The 15,982-nt window shown below is 38.4% G+C and overlaps 1 pseudogene; it reads right to left on the bottom strand.

Moving 5' to 3' along the window:
- Nucleotides 1–302: 302 nt before the first annotated feature.
- LOC101443987 (transaldolase pseudogene) lies at nucleotides 303–1,272 on the bottom strand (annotated as a pseudogene).
- Nucleotides 1,273–15,982: the final 14,710 nt, after the last annotated feature.

The following is a 15,982-nucleotide window of genomic DNA, read 5'->3' as shown; positions in this document are numbered from 1 at the left end:
CAGCCTAATATTAAGGACTTGCATTGGTGTGGTGAATTTTTTATAACTGATGAGAGCACGTTTTTATAATTGTTCTATTAACTGAAGTCCGTGGTATAATTCAGCTTCACTGACTTGCAGTTCAACGCCTCCCCTTTTCCCCCAGGAAAGTGTCTGCTTTAATGCATTAGGCAAAATTTTACATAAAAATTAGAAATCTACGATCCCTCTTCCAATTGGTAAAAAAGGCAAGTTTTGTTGCTAAGCGTGTCGGATTAGACCTGATTCAGGGTGCGGTGCTGTTGGCTTCACGGCCTCTGGCGCTAGATCCTGTTTTCAGCACTGAACATTCATTCCACCGGCATCCGCCTCAGCTTCAAGGCGTGTGTGGCTAACTCGCGGATCCCATCCGAGAGCTTCTCCACAGCCATCTGGTCCTCACTGTTCAGCCAGCGGAAGGTCTTCTCCTCCTGGTGGACCTTCTCCAGGTCACTGGCCTGGGCTGCCCTGGCCGAGAGCACCGGCGTGAGCTTGGAGCTGTCCTTGAGAAGCATCCCCAGGGCAAGACGGTGAGGAAGTCGCAGCCTGTCAGCGCCTTGATCTCGCCCGTGTTGTGGCAAAAGGCTCCCACCGCTGTGGTCTTCTACCCGAACTTCCTGCAGTACTTGGAGGTATTTAGTGAAGCTCTTCAGTCCGGGGTCCTCCAGGGGCTCCTAGGCCTTCTTGTCCGTGCTTGCCGCGTGCCAGTCCAGGATATGTCCCTCAAAGGGGAGCAGGAGCGTCACGCCCGCCTTGGCGCAGGCCACGGCCTGGGAGAAGGGCAGTGTCAAGTTGCAGTGGATGCCGTGCTGCTGCCCCCCGAGCTCCTGCCCAGCCTGAGTCCCTGCCCACATTGACGACAGCTTTATGAGGAGTCTGTCCTTGCTCATTCCAGCCTCTTTGCAGAGCTCGATGAGGCCTCTGGCCCACACAACCATCTCGTCCTTGTTCAAAAGAAAGCCTGAAATCAACTTCCGTGGACACACGATCCAGGATTATCTTTAGTATTTCTGCTCCAAACAACAGGTGAAGTTCTTCAACAGCGTTTTTAATCTGCTCCTCTCGTGATCCTCCCAGTTTCTTCCAATAGGCCACGGCCCCCTCCGCCAGGTCCTGGTAGGCGAGTGCCCAAGCAGGAAAGATCAGCGCGGGTTCTGGTGGCATTCTGGAGCTTGTTCTCGTCGATGGCCTGGAAGTCGCCTGTGCCGGCACCACCGTGGTGAACTGCTTGAGCTAGTCCAGCTCCAACTCCATCCTCCCGGGGCTTCACAGGGGCGCCTGGCAAGGCAGGGCGTGGCTGTCGGTGGAGGCAGGGTACTAGCCTGCCTGCAATGCACGGATGGATTTTTTAAAAAATATTTTGTTCTATTACCAATTATATAACCTAACACTTCCCCCTTTTAACCACATTCAGATATATATTTCAGTGCTGGAAGTAACATTCATCATGTGCTACCAGCACCTCCATCCCTTACCAAAACATTTCCATCATTCCCAAAAGTTACTCTGTAGATTTTAAGCTTTAAATTCCCATTCCCTATCCTGACCCCATCCCCTAGCCTATATTCTAGAATCTGATTCTAAGAGTTTGCTTATGCTAATTATTTCATATCAGGGAGATCATGCAATCTTTGTCCTTCTATAAATGGCTTATTTCACTCCCAACATGGTGTCTTCAAGAATCATCCATGTTGCTGCATGTATCATAATTTCATTTCCTTTGAAAGCTGGATAATATTTTTGTTGTATGTATATACCACATTCCTTTTATTCATTCATCAGTTGATGGACACTTGGATCACTGCCATCTTTTAGCAATTGTGAATAACGCCACTTTGAACATTGGTGTGCAAATATTTAAGTCCCAGCTTTCATAACTTTTGAGTATATACCTAGAAGAGGGATTGCCAGATCATAGGAAAATTCTATACTTAACTTTCTGAGGATTCAACATGCTGTCTTCCACAGCAGCTGCATGATTTTACATTCCCACTAACAATGAGTGTTCTCATTTATCTGCATCCTCTTCAACCTTTGTAATTTTATTTTTATTTTTTTCTAATAGTAGCAATTCTAGTGGGTATAAATTGGTAATTCATTGTGGTTTTGATTTGCATTTCCAATAACTTGTGATATTGAGCATCTTTTCAAGTGCTTTTTGGCCCTTTGTATATCTTCTTTGGAAAAATGTCTTTTCAAGGCCTTTACCTATTTTTTAAAAATGGGATGTTTGTCTTTTTAATGTTTTTTAAATCCCCTCTCCCACCCTGCCTTACCACCTGCACTTGCTGTCGGCTCTCTATATCCATTCATTGCCCATTCTTCTGTCTCTGCTTGTCGTCTCTTTAGGAGGCACTGGGAACCGATCCTGGGATCTCCAGTGTGGGGAAAAGGCACTTCATTGCTTAAGCCACCTCAACTCTCTTTTATTTTTAAATTGTAGGATTTCTTTATGTACTCTGGATATTAAACCCTTATGGTATATATGGTTCCCAAATATAGCGCCCTATTGAGAAGATTTCTTTTTACTTTCATTATAAAGTCCTTTGCACAAAATATTTTAATTTTGTGGAGGTCCCATTTATCTTTTTTTTTTTCTTTTGTTGATTGTGCTTTGGGTATAAAGTCTAAAAAAACATCGCCTAACGCAAGGTTCTGAAGATACTTCCCCATGTTTTTTTCTAGAAATGTATAGCCCTGGTTCTTATATTTAGGTCTATGATCCATTTTGAGTTGATTTTTATATATGGTATGAGGTAGCCGTCCACTTTCATTCTTCTGCACAAGGATGCCCAGATTTCCCAACACCATTTATGGAAGAGATTATATTCTTTCCTTGTTGAGTGGACTTGGCACTCTTTATAAAAATCATTTGGTCATAAATGTGAGGCTATTGGTCTATATGTTTTTCCTTGTGCCAGTGCCAAGCTCTTTTGATTACTATAGCTTTGTTAAAGCTCCAACTTCATTCTTCTTGGGTCAATTACCCTTCCATTCGAAGTTGATAATGGGCCTTTCTGTTTATGCACAGAAGACTCCTGGAATTTTTATTGGATTGCATTGAATCTATAAATCGCTTTGGGTAGAACTGACACCTTAGCAATATTTAGTTTTTTTCTTAATATTATTTTTTTATGTTGCACTGCCCTTGCATGCCTGGGATGAATCCCATTTGATCATGATGTATATAATTCTTTTGATGTGCTGTCGAATTCAGTTTTCTAGTATTTTTTTTTTTGAGGATTTTTAATCTATATTTACTGGGAGATTGGTCCGTAACTTTCCTGTGTTGTAGTATTTTCAGGTAGCTTTGGTATGAGGGTGATGTTGGCCTCAGAAATGAATTGGGAGTGTTCCCTCCTCTCCAATTTAGGAGATTTTGAGCAGAATTGGTGGTAAGTCTTCTTGATATGTTTGGTAAAATTCCCTGGCGTTTCTTTGTTGAGAATTTTTTGAACACTGATTCAATCTCTAGTAATTGGTTGGTTGGGATCTATTTATTCTTGAGTCAGTGTAGGGAGTTCGTGTGTTTCTCAGAATGTGTCCATTTCTTCAAGGTCAACTAATGTATTGGCATATAGTTGTTCAGAGTATTCTTTTATAGTTCTTTTATTTCAGTGGGATTGGCAGTAACATCACCTTTTTCATTTCTGATTGTCATCATTTGCATCCTCTTCTTTTCTTTTTCACCGTAGCAAAAGTTTTGATGACTTTATTGATCTTTTTAAAGAATCAATGTTTGGTTTTGTTGATTCTAATTTTTTTCCCTCTATCTCATTTACCTTTGCTCTAATCTTTATTTCATTCCTTCTGCTTCCTTTGGGTTTAGTCTGTTTTCTTTTTTCTAGAGTCTCTAGTTTTGAGGTAAGAACTCTGATCTAAGGTCTGTCTTCTTTTTAATGTAAGCATTTAGACCTGTGAATTTCCTCTCAGCATTGTATTTACTGCATTCTATATGGTTTTATATGCTGTGTTTCATTTTCATTCACCTCAAGATATTTCCTAATTTCCCTTGTGATTTCTTTTTTGACCCATAGACAATTTAAAATTGCATGGGTTTCCACATATTTGTGAATTCTCCTTTTCTCCCTGTTGATTTCTAGTTTCTTTCCCTTTTAGTTGGAGAAGATACATTGTATGAATTTGTACTAGTCAACCAAAGGTGTGCTGATGCAAAATACCAGAAATTGGTTGGTTTATATAAAGCGTATTTATTTGGTAGGAGCTTATAGATACCAGGTCATGAAGCATAAGTTACTTCCCTCACCAAAGTCTATTTTCACATGTTGGAGCAAAATGGCTGCCAATGACTGCTAGGGTTCATGTTTCCTGGGTTTCTCCCTTCCAGGGTCTTGCTTCTCTCTGGGTTCAAGGTTCCTCTGTTCCCAGGGCTTGCTTCTTCCTGGGCTCAGGGTTCCTCTATTCCTGGGGCTTGCTTGCTGGGGCTCCATCTTAAGGTTTCAGCATCAAACACCAACATCAAAAACCCTCACTGTCTTTTGCCATGCTTTTTATCTGTGAGTCCCCATCCACTAAGGGGCGAGGACTCAATACCCTAATGACGTGGCCCAGTCAAAGCACTAATCATAACTTGATCATGCCCAGCTACAGACCAGACTACAAACATAATCCAATATCTATTTTTGGATCCATAACCATATCAGACTGCTACAGAATTTATTACTTTTTAATTTATTGAAACTTGTTTTGTAACTTACAGTATGATCTACACTAGAGAATGATCCATATACACTAGAGAAAAATGTGTATTCTGCTATTGTTGGGTGAAGTTTTCTATATATGTCTGTTAGGTCTAACTGGTTGAGAGTATCATTCAAATCTTCTATTTCCTTTTTGACCTTCTGTCTAGTTGTTCTATCCATTATTGAAAGTGGTGTATTAAAATCCACTACTATGTAAACTATATATTTCTCCCTTCAAATCTGTTGATATTTGCATCAAGTATTTTAGGGCTCACTGTTAGGTGCATATATATTTATACTTTTTATGTCTTCTTGTTGAATTGACCCCTTTATTAGTATAAAGTGACCCTTTGTCCCTGATAATAGTTTTAGACTTAAAGGCTATTTTTCTGATATTAATATAGCTGCCCCTGCTTTCTTTTGGTTATTACTTGAATATTTTTCCATCCTTTCACTTTCAACCTACTTGTGTCTTTGAATTTAATGTAAGTCTCTTATAATTCTTTACATTTAAAGTACCTACTAACAACCTAAGACATTCTTTTGACATTTTGCTATTTGTGTTTGAACATCTTACACTTTTTAAAAAATTTTATTGAAGTATATCACACATACATAAATAAGTGTATAGTAATAATTGTGAACATACAAAACATACATAACATCATACAGGTACATCATATCTCATCCTACCAACAATAACTTGCATTGTTAAACATTTTTAGCTAATAATTAAAGAGCATCCTCAAAATATTACTAACAACTAAAATATCTTACATGTGGTGTATTTTTCCCCAACCCCAACCTATTATTATTGTTTTTACATCATTTATACATGAACATACATAAACAATAAGTGTATAGTAAAAGTTGTGAATTTACAAAGCAAACATGTATAGCATCATATAGGTGTCCCATATATCAACCCACTACCAACACCTTGCATTGTTGGGAGATATTTGTTATAAATGATGAAAGAATATCATAAAAATCTTACTACTAATTATAGTCCTTATCTTATATTTGGTGAATTTTTCCCCAACCCACCCTATTAATTTTTCAATATATTTTTATGACAGAAGTTGTAATCTTACCAATATACACATGTGCAGGATTCCCATACAATACCACTTCACCAACACACCACACTGTTGTGGAACATTTGTTACAGATTATGAGATAATATCATCAGACTATTACCAGGTCCATACCATATATTTGGCACACTTTTTCCATACTCTGCCATTATCAACACAGTACAATCTTTGGCTTAGATGCATGAATATTACATTATTACTGTTAACCACAGTCCATAGGTCATTCCACTTGTATTTTTCCCATGCTTCTCCACATTCCCACCACCCTGCAGTAGTAATGTACATTTGCTTTAGCTCACAAAGGACACTCTTGCTTCTGTACTATCAACCACAATTCTCATCCACCTCTTGGTTTACTGTGCTATTCAGTTCCTAGATTATTCTCTAGCATTCTGTCAATTGGCATTTACATCCCTGGACTACCGTTTTCAGTGACATCCCTATTTATAAACTAGCTGTTACTCACTATTTGTTACCATCCACTCTATCCATTTCCACACTTTTACATTAAAGCTAATTAAAACTTCTGCATACATTAAACATCAGTAGTCCATCTCAGTCCTCCTCTTATCTCCCTTAAGAATCCACTACCTACCACCAGGGCTTGAAGATATTTTCCTACAATTTCTTCTAGAAGCTTTATGGTTCTTGCTTTTATATTTAGATTTTTTACCTATTTTGAGTTAATTTTTGGATAAGGTGTGAGATAGAGATCCTCTTTCCTTCTTTTGGCTATGGATATCCAGTCTCTCAGCACCATTTGTTGAATGGACTGTTCTGCCTGAGCTGTGTGGGTTTGAAAGGCTAGTCAGTAATCACTTGATCATACATGTATGGGTCTGTTTCTGAACCATAAATTTGGTTCTATTGGTCTATGTGTTTGTCTTTATGCCAGTACCATGCTGTTTTTACCACTATAGCTAGGTAATACAATTTAAAGTCTGGAGATGAGAGTTCACTTTTCCTTTTTAAGATGTTTCTGGCTATTCAGGACCCCTTACCCTTCCAAATAAATTTAATAATCATGTTTTTGATTGAAAAAAAAAGGCTGGTGGAATTTTTACTGGGATTGCATCAAATCTGTAAATCAATTTGAGTAGAAATGACATCTTCATGATATTTAGTCTTCCAATCCATGAGCATGGAATGGTCTTCCAGTTATTTAGGCCTTTTAAAATTTCTTTTAACATTGAGTAGCAGTTTTCTGAATACAAGTGCTTTATATCATTGGTTAAGTTTATTCCTAATTGAGTTTTATCTGTAATATTTTATTTTCCCCACTCTTTTGATACTTTTGGTTACTTTTCTTGATGTAATCTTCATTTCTAGACTCTCTTTCAGGCTTTTCTCTCCTGTCTTTTCTTCTCAAGCTCTAGCACATCCTTTAGAATTTCCTGAAAATCTGGCCTCTTGGTTAGAAATTCTCTCAGTTCTGTTTATCTGTGAATATTCTAAGCTCACCCTCATTTTAGAAAGACAATTTTGTCAGATATAAGATTCTTGGCTGGAAGCTTTTCTGTTGTAGTATCTTAAATATATCATACCACTGTCTTCTTGCCTCCATGGTTTCTGGTGAGAAATTGGCACTTAATGTTATTGTGTATCCCTTATATATTATGCTTTTCTGTTGTAGTATCTTAAATATATCATACCACTGTCTTCTTGCCTCCATGGTTTCTGGTGAGAAATTGGCACTTAATGTTATTGTGTATCCCTTATATATTATGCATTGTTTTTCTCTTGCTGTTCTCAGAATTCTCTCTTCATCATTGGCATTTGGCATTCTGCTTAGTATGTGTCTTGTAGTTGGTCTCTTTGGATTTCTTCAGATGGGAGTATGCTGTGCTTCTTAGACATGCATATCTATGTCCTTCAGTAGGATTGGGAAATTTTCTACCATTATTTCTTCAAATATTCCTTCTGCCCCTTTTCCCTTCTCTTCTCCTTCTCGGATACCCATGACATATATATTTGCCTGTCTTTTGTGGTCATTTTGTTCCCTGAGACCTTGTCCAATTTTTTCCATTCTTTTCTTCATCTTTCCTTCTGTATATTCACTTTCAGAGGCCATTTCTTCAAGTTCACCAGTCCTTTCTTCTGCCTCCTCTAATCTGCTTTTATATGATTCCAATGTTTTTTTAGTTTCATTTATTGTGCCTTTCATCCCATAAGATCTGCTGTTTTTCTATGTATGCTTTTGAATCCTTCTTTGTGCTCATTCAGTGTCTTCTTAATATCTTTAATCCCTTTAGCCATCTCATTGAATTTATTAAGGAGATTTGTTTGAACATCTATGATTAGTTGTCTCAACTCCTTTATGTCATGTGGAGGCTTATCTTATTCCTTTAACTGAGCCATATCTTCCTGTTTCCTGGTATGGTTTGTAATTTTTTATTGGCATCTAGGCATCTGGCTTACTAGAGTATTTATTCTGGGTGTAGTTTTTCTCTTTAGTTTAGGGCTTCCTGCCCTTTCTCCCTTGTTTGTTGTGCAGTAGTACCCAAGGATGTAGTTGGTACTCTAAGCTGTGGAGGGTCAAGCTGCCCTCATTGCCCCAGGGACCATTGAAACTTCTTCCAACTTTCTCCTTTGCCAGGGGTAGGACAGAATCACAGCTGTGTGGAATAATCCAAGTTGTGCAGGCCTAGATTGTAGTTGCCCAAAGAGACTGATGAATCTTCCCACCCTTTCTCCCCTGCCTGGGCATGGAGATGGAGCTGCAGTTGTGGGCAACAATCTAGGCAGTGTGGGTCCAAGATGACTGCAGTTGCCTCAGAAGACTTCTGATTATTCAGTCTGTGCCAGTCAAAGGTACCTGTGGTTACCTGGATAGGCTGCTGCAGGGCCCACCAGTCTCCTCTCTGCCACAGGTCTGACTGAAGCCTAGGCTAGGGCTGCAGTCTAGTCTGGGTGAAAGTAGCTGGTCCCTACTGTCATTGTGATTTTCAGTCAGGCTGGCTTCCTCACATGCTGGGGGTGGAGCCAAAATGGAAGTTATTGGCCTCTTTCAAATCTGGACAAGTTCAAACATTAGCTGTTCTTAGGGTTATACTTTAGCCAGACAAATTTACTAGTCAGTAGCCGAAGTCATCTCTCCCTCCCCTGTTTTTGGGAAAAGGAGTTTCCAACTTCAGCCACAGAACAGCTCCCGAGGCAGCTTGCACCGTCAGAGTAGGATGATCACCATCCTCTGTGGCATGGCCTGTATTTTCCCAGAGAGGCTGGTGCAGGTTCCCCCCAGGTTCCTCTCTGATGGAGGTGGGGCTTGGGCTTAGGCTAGAACTGTAATCTGATCTGGATGGAAAGAAGCCTGTCCATACCAGCACTGTGATTTTCAGTCCACCCCACATCCCCTCTTGCTAGTGGCAGAGATAAAATGGCAGCTACTAGCTTCTTTCTGACTTGGACAGGTTCAAACTTCAGCTGTTCTTAGGATTATACTTTAGCTCACTGAATTTACTAATCAGTAGCTGAGGTTGGTGCCCAACTGCTCCTTCCTCTCCCATTTTTGGGAAGCAGAGCATCCAATTCCAGCAGTAGATTGGCTCCCGAGGTGGCTTGTGCCTCCACGGGGGATGAGCACTGGCCTCCATGGCTTGGAGTACTCTATTTACAAATCTCAGCAGATGGGCAGTCTCCTCCTCCCATTCTTTCAGGATGTTGCAGATGCTCTTCTGGTCTCCTAGAACCCCCAAACTGGTGCTTTAGGCATTTCCGGGTGATTACTAATTGCCCAGCGACATGAGCTGACTCTAGGAGCATCTTACTCTACCGCCATCTTGCTGCTTGTTCTGTCTTATTCATTATTGGCCTTCAATACTTCTGTTAATAACAACTGCAGTATTTGCCTTTTTGTATTGTACCATTATGGACCCTTCTCATTTCATTCTTAAATAGTTTTCATGTATTTTATTTCTGATAACATGGAGTTAAAATTTAGCATTCCAAATCTATAACAATCATGTTTGTTTTGATATCAACTTAGCTTCAATTATATACACATACAATGTTCCTATATACTCTGAAACCCACATAAAACCATCAGTTTATCATACTTTCGATGCAATTGCATTTTAGCACCTGTATGAAGCCACATGTGAAGTTACATAACAACCAATACAATATAATAGTATTGGAATTTATAATTACGCATATGTTTACCTTCACAGGAGGGCATCATTTCTTATGCTGCTTTGTGCCACTGTGTAGTGTCAGTCCTTTCTCTCTTAAGAACTTACTGTAGCATTGCTCATAGTGTGGATACATTGGTGATAGATTTGCTTACAGATTTTTTTAAATCTGTAAATGTCTTGATCTCTTCTTCATTTTTGAAAGAAAGTCTTTCAGGATATAATCTTCTTGGTTGACAATTATTTTCTGTCAGTACTTTAAATATTTCAAACCATTGCCTCTGGTTTCCATGATTCCTGATGATAAATCAGTACTTAATCTTACTGGAATTCCCTTGTACATAACTTTTTGCTTTTTCTTACAGCTTTCAGAACTCTCTCCTTGTCTTTGACATTAGACAGTTTGATCACTATGTGTCTTGGCATGGTTCTCTTTGAACTTATTCTGGATAGGGTTCATTGGGCTTCTTCTATGTGCATATTTATGTCTGTTTGTATTTAGGGGAAATTTTCTGCCATTAATTCTTTTGACTATTCCTTCTGCCCCTTTCTTCTCTTTTAGAATTCCCTATTGCATATACTGGTACACTGATGGTGACCCAGAGGTCTCTTAAGCTCTATTCATTCATTTGTATCTTTCTTCTTCTCATTCTAAATCATTTCAGTTGTCTTATCTCTGAGCCACTGTTTTTTTCTTCTGTCACCACCAATCTTCTGTTAAAACCATCTAGGGAACTTTCATTTCAATTATTGTGTTCTTCAACTCCAGTGTTTCTCTGGAGAGATTTCCATATAGTTCATTCATTGTTTTCCTCACATCCTTTAAATCTTTCCCCTTATTTTCCTTTATCTCTATGAGCATATGAGGATCATTATTTTATTTTTCTTAATTTTTTATATTAAAAGAAGCTGTAGAATGCATAAATGGTATATAAAAATATAGGGGATTCTCATATACCCCCCTCCTCCCCCTCCCAAAACTTTCCCACATTAATAACATCTTTAATTAGTTTTTTGTTACAGTTGATAAATATATATTGAAGCAATGCTATTAACTGTGGACTGTAGTTAACATTAAAATTATAGTTCATGCTCTGCCCCACACAATTTTACAGGTAAGGACAAATGTATAGTGGCCTCTGTCATTGCAAAGTCATGCATGACAATTCCATTGTCCTGAAAATGCCCCCATGTTATACCTATTCTTCCTGCTCCCTCCCCTCAGAGTACCTCAGAGCAACTGGTACATGAACAGACCAAAGATTTAAGTCTCTGGGGCATATATTTAACAAGTATAGTGTTAATTATAAGTTCAAGTAAAAGGAGCAGACAAGCCATGTGTAGAGAAACTATAAATGAGTCTGACTCTTTTACACTGGGAAACTTAACTTCCAAAGTAAGTCCCACTGACAGGGTGCCAAATTCCTGAGCCAGTCTTCCCAACTTATTATGTCTAGATGTCTCTAGAGCTCTCAGGAGACTAACTATTTGAGGCACTGTTTACTGTGGCAGTCAACGAGGAGAACCATTATTTTAAAGTGTCTGATAAGGCCAAATTCTGGTCCTCTTCATTGATTGATGTTAGATTTTTATCTTGTTCTTCTGGATGGGCCATCATTTATCTTTGGTTGCACACTGCATATTTTAATATTTTTAAGTGTTAACTCTGGGATTTAGTCCCTGGGCTATCCCTTAAGTTTCTATCCAGTATTGGTATTGGAGGACTTTTCATGAATTCCAGGAGCTTATCAAAACAAACCAAGTAATAAACACCTTTCCCTCTTTTTTGCAAATTGACTCTGCTATGGCTAGTGGTCTCCTTCAGAGTCTAGCTCTCCTATCAAACAGGACAGCCCGAGGCAAATGGGAAATGCAGGGTTTTCTCTGTCTTGTTTGAGCCTGTGTGGAGCAGGAGTCATGAAACCTGCTTCTTACGCTGGGCCTGTGCTTGCTATAGGCCCCAGGAATTCCCTATTTTCAGTTCACTGGTATTTGATTTTATGCCCCCTCCAATCCCTTTGGAACAGAACTTTCCCCTTCTTGGTGCTCTTTGGAGTGATTTAACATAGGTAGTCATTAAAGACCTTTGCTCCAGGTCATTTCAACTTAATTGTTTCTTATACTGTCCTAATTACCTGCTAGCAGCTTCTCTACTCTCATAACAAATGGCCATTTTGCTATTTAGTCATTGAAAATCTTACAGCTTTTTTGTACCTCAATTCTTTCATTAATGCCTACTTTTATTTTTAATTAGGTTGTTTTTGTTTTGTATTGAGTTGTAGCGCATTGAGTGCCTTCTGTTCTCTACTGGTCATATTTTGGGGGTTAAAATTAACATCTTAAATATATAACAATCATATTTGATTTGATACCAACCTAACTTCAACAGTATACACATACCTTTTTCCTATAATTCTGTCCTCCCAACTCTTTTTGTACTTTTACCATGTATATCTTTATGTACATTGTTCAAAACCATAGATTTAGCATTACTTTTTATGCCTTTGCATTTTATCACTGTAATTTATCAGTGTGTTCCTCCCACTCTTCCCTGGATGCTATATAGTGTTCTACTGGCCTCCAAGTTTTCGAATAGTTACTTCAGACAGTTGCTGCTTTTTCAATAGTATTGGTGGAAAGACCAAATCCTGGAGCTTTCTACTCATCATCTTCCCACAATCCAATTAACTTTTAAGAGATTTAAAATTTTAAATAATATCTTTATATTTACTTATGTAGTTACCATTCCAGTACTCTTTTTTCCTTTATGTACATGCATGCTTTTATTGAGTATCATTTTCTTGTACTTGAAGGATTTCCTCTGTCATCTCTTATAGTTTATGTCTTCCATTGATGAATTCTTTAGTTTTTCTATGTTGAAAAATTCTTTGTTCCTTTTTAATTTTTGAAAAAATATTCTTAAAGTCTGAATAATGTCTCTCCATAATTTAAAAATGTTGCAACACTATCTTTTAGCTTGTATTATTTTCAAAGGAAATTCATTGTCATCTTTATCTTTGTTTCTGTTATATCATATGTCATTTTACTCTGGATCTTTATAGCATATTCAGTATATTACTAGTTTTAAGCAATCTAATGATTTTATGCCATGGTGTAGCTTTCTTCATGTCTCTCTTGCTGGGAGTTTGTTGAGAATCTTGAACCTGAGGATTTTACCTTCATATGATTATAATTCATATGATTCCCAGATTGCAGATTTCATGTTTAGGTGCTTGTTTTATTCCTATAAATAATTTTAGAGTTTGTTCTGAAGATGACATTTTTTGGAAACATTTTGCTATGTTTGCTCCTTACTTTGAAGCTTGCTTTGGCATCACCAGAGTAGCATTTAGTGTTGGAATAATACCTTAGTATTTTAATCAATTCTTGTGAATTATGAGACTTTCCACTCTGTGGGGAACACTCAATTTTCCCATCCCTGTGTGATTTTCAACCACCATTTATTGTAACTCTTTAGAGTATTTCTATTCTTAGCCTCAAGTATCATCCTGAGATAATGCTGATCAATATTCTGCTATAAATCTGGAAAATGCTCTGCAGATCTTTCAAGTTCTCTCTTTACATCTCTCTCCTATTTGGCACTTCACTCTGTGAACTGTGAATTGTAGCTGCATTGGCTTCCTTGGAAACATAGCAAGGTCAATTCAAGATAGGAAGGGCACTATAATCTGCCTAGGTCCTACCTTCCTGTGTCTTCCCTTTCTCCATTCAGTGCTCTGGCTAGATCATGGGCTTACCTCATGAATTTCCCTTCCCTTTGGGATCACTGTCTTTCATTGCCTGATGTGAAATGTTGAGTACTGTTGCTTCTTGTATATTGTCCACACTTAAATATTGTTGTTTCAAGTGAGATAGTAGATCCTAGTGTATCTAACTCCAACTTGACTGGAATAGGATTTTCTCTCTAATTTTTATTGGATGATGGACATTGATTAGATGCTGGACATTGATTAGATGGACATTTATAGGAATCCATATATATATATATATATATATACATATATATATATATATTTTTTTTTTGCCAAGAAGATAGAGTAGCAGTCCTATCTCCTTGACCTGTAGAATGTGGGGTTTAAGTTTCATTAGAGTTGCTCCATTGTAGGCTTGTACTATGCCTAAGCAAAAAGCAATTCTGAGGTTTCAAAGGAAAGCCAAACATTTTTACCAAGGCCTTCAATCCTGGCAGAACAAGAACTGTAAAGTCTATCTCCCAAGCTTCCTGCAGTTAGATGTGCCTGCTCACGCTTCAGTCTTCAATTATGACTTTCTACTGAGTTCTTAGGAACATAACTCTGCATATAAGTAGTTTGGGTGTCAGAACACTATTTGAAGGGGATTTTATGCAGGTTTTGTCTCCTTTCTCTGTTTAATTCCTCTGACATTTTCAGATTCCCTTGCAAATTCAAACTCTGATCTCTGCTCAGTGTAGAAAAACTGCTGCTTATTTCAGGATTCACCAGCACACTGAAAACCTGAGGGATGACCTCAGGAACAAAGCTTGGTAAATGTTGAACTCATTTAGTGTGTTTCTCTTATTTCAAGGTGTTTTAGTTTGCTAAAGGCTCTCAAGGCAATATAAGTGACATGAATTGGTTTGTACATCAGGGATTTATTAGCTTATAACCTTACGGTTTCAAGGCTGAGAAAAATGTCCAAATCAAGGCATCAGGCAAAGTGCCCTCCCCAAAGACAGAACTGCCAGTGATCCTGGACTCCTGTCATAGGGCACAGTGACAGCATCTGCTTGTGTCTGCCTTCTACTCCAGGCTCCATTGCTTTCAGCATTGGCAGCTCCTTCTCTGGCTTTCTCACTCCTGGATTCCATTGATTTTAGCTTCTTTCTCTCATGGCATTCTCTTTCAACTCCTGGGTCTTTTCTCTCAATGTTCATACCATTTATAAAGGAAGCCAGTAGGAGGATTAAGACCCACCCTGGGCCTCACCTTACTGAAGTAATCTAATCAAATGGCCCTTAATTAATCTAATCAAAGGTCCCAGCTGCAAAAGGTTCATGCCAACAGGAATGGATTAATTTAAGAACATAATTTTCTTGGGTCTACACAAGTCTCAAACTATCACATAAGGCTTATATCTGTTTTAGTTGCTGCCTTCTTTAGTTGTTCTTTGGTGCCATAAAATGCATGCCTTTTATGTTTTGTTCCACCTTAATAATTGTTTTTGGCAAGAGTTTTAGACTGCTAATCTATTATACCATAACAACAACCAGAACTTGCTTCATTATTTGGAAAGCTTTTTCAAAATGCCAATGTTTGGGCATCACTCCAAATCAATTAAATCAGAATATCTGGGAGTTGGGCCGAGGCATCTGTATTTTAAAATTCTTTCCAAATGATTCAAATATGTTGAGAGCTGAGACCCATTATTCTAGGTTGACTTGGACTGGCAGCTAGACTGGATTTCTTCAATCCAAATCCCAAACCCTGTTGTCCAGACCTTAAAACAAATTTTATTGCAGGAACTTTAATTGATGACTTAAGAACTCCTAGTTCTGAGGGGCAGCAGAAATTTCCTGCAAGAGTGTGCCTTCTCTTTCTTCAGCTCCCATGCATTAATTGGGATTGCCCCAGAGACTCATTCCTTTTATAAAGTGAGCTGGACTTTTTGTAACAGTCTAGAAGTAATCCCCACTGCTATGAGTAAGAAAGGAAACTGACACAGTTTTTCCATGCCCCTTTAATCAGTCCTCAGACTCTCCCACTGCTCATTTCCAATGTTATTATGTGTTACTGCTAATACCAGGGCTATTCCAGAGTTCTGACGTGAAAATACAATTTTTGGAATATTTATCTTTTAACTGTATGTGGTGTCAGTTTTCTTGGAAATGGGGAAGTTGAAATTCTGAGCAATGCTCTCAGCTTTATTACTTGTAATATTTCTTCAGTAGGACCCTTGGTGGCTTTACATCACTATTATGGCTTTATCTCTTCATATTTATTCTATTCTGTCTTTTAATGAGGAGCCCTGGAATAGGAAAAGTAGTACTGGTCAT

The sequence above is a fragment of the Dasypus novemcinctus genome, chromosome 7, assembly GCF_030445035.2.
Source record: "Dasypus novemcinctus isolate mDasNov1 chromosome 7, mDasNov1.1.hap2, whole genome shotgun sequence".
NCBI lineage: Eukaryota > Metazoa > Chordata > Mammalia > Cingulata > Dasypodidae > Dasypus > Dasypus novemcinctus.
The sequence above is the reverse complement of the archived record's forward strand: the minus strand, read 5'-3'. Positions and strand labels throughout refer to the sequence as shown.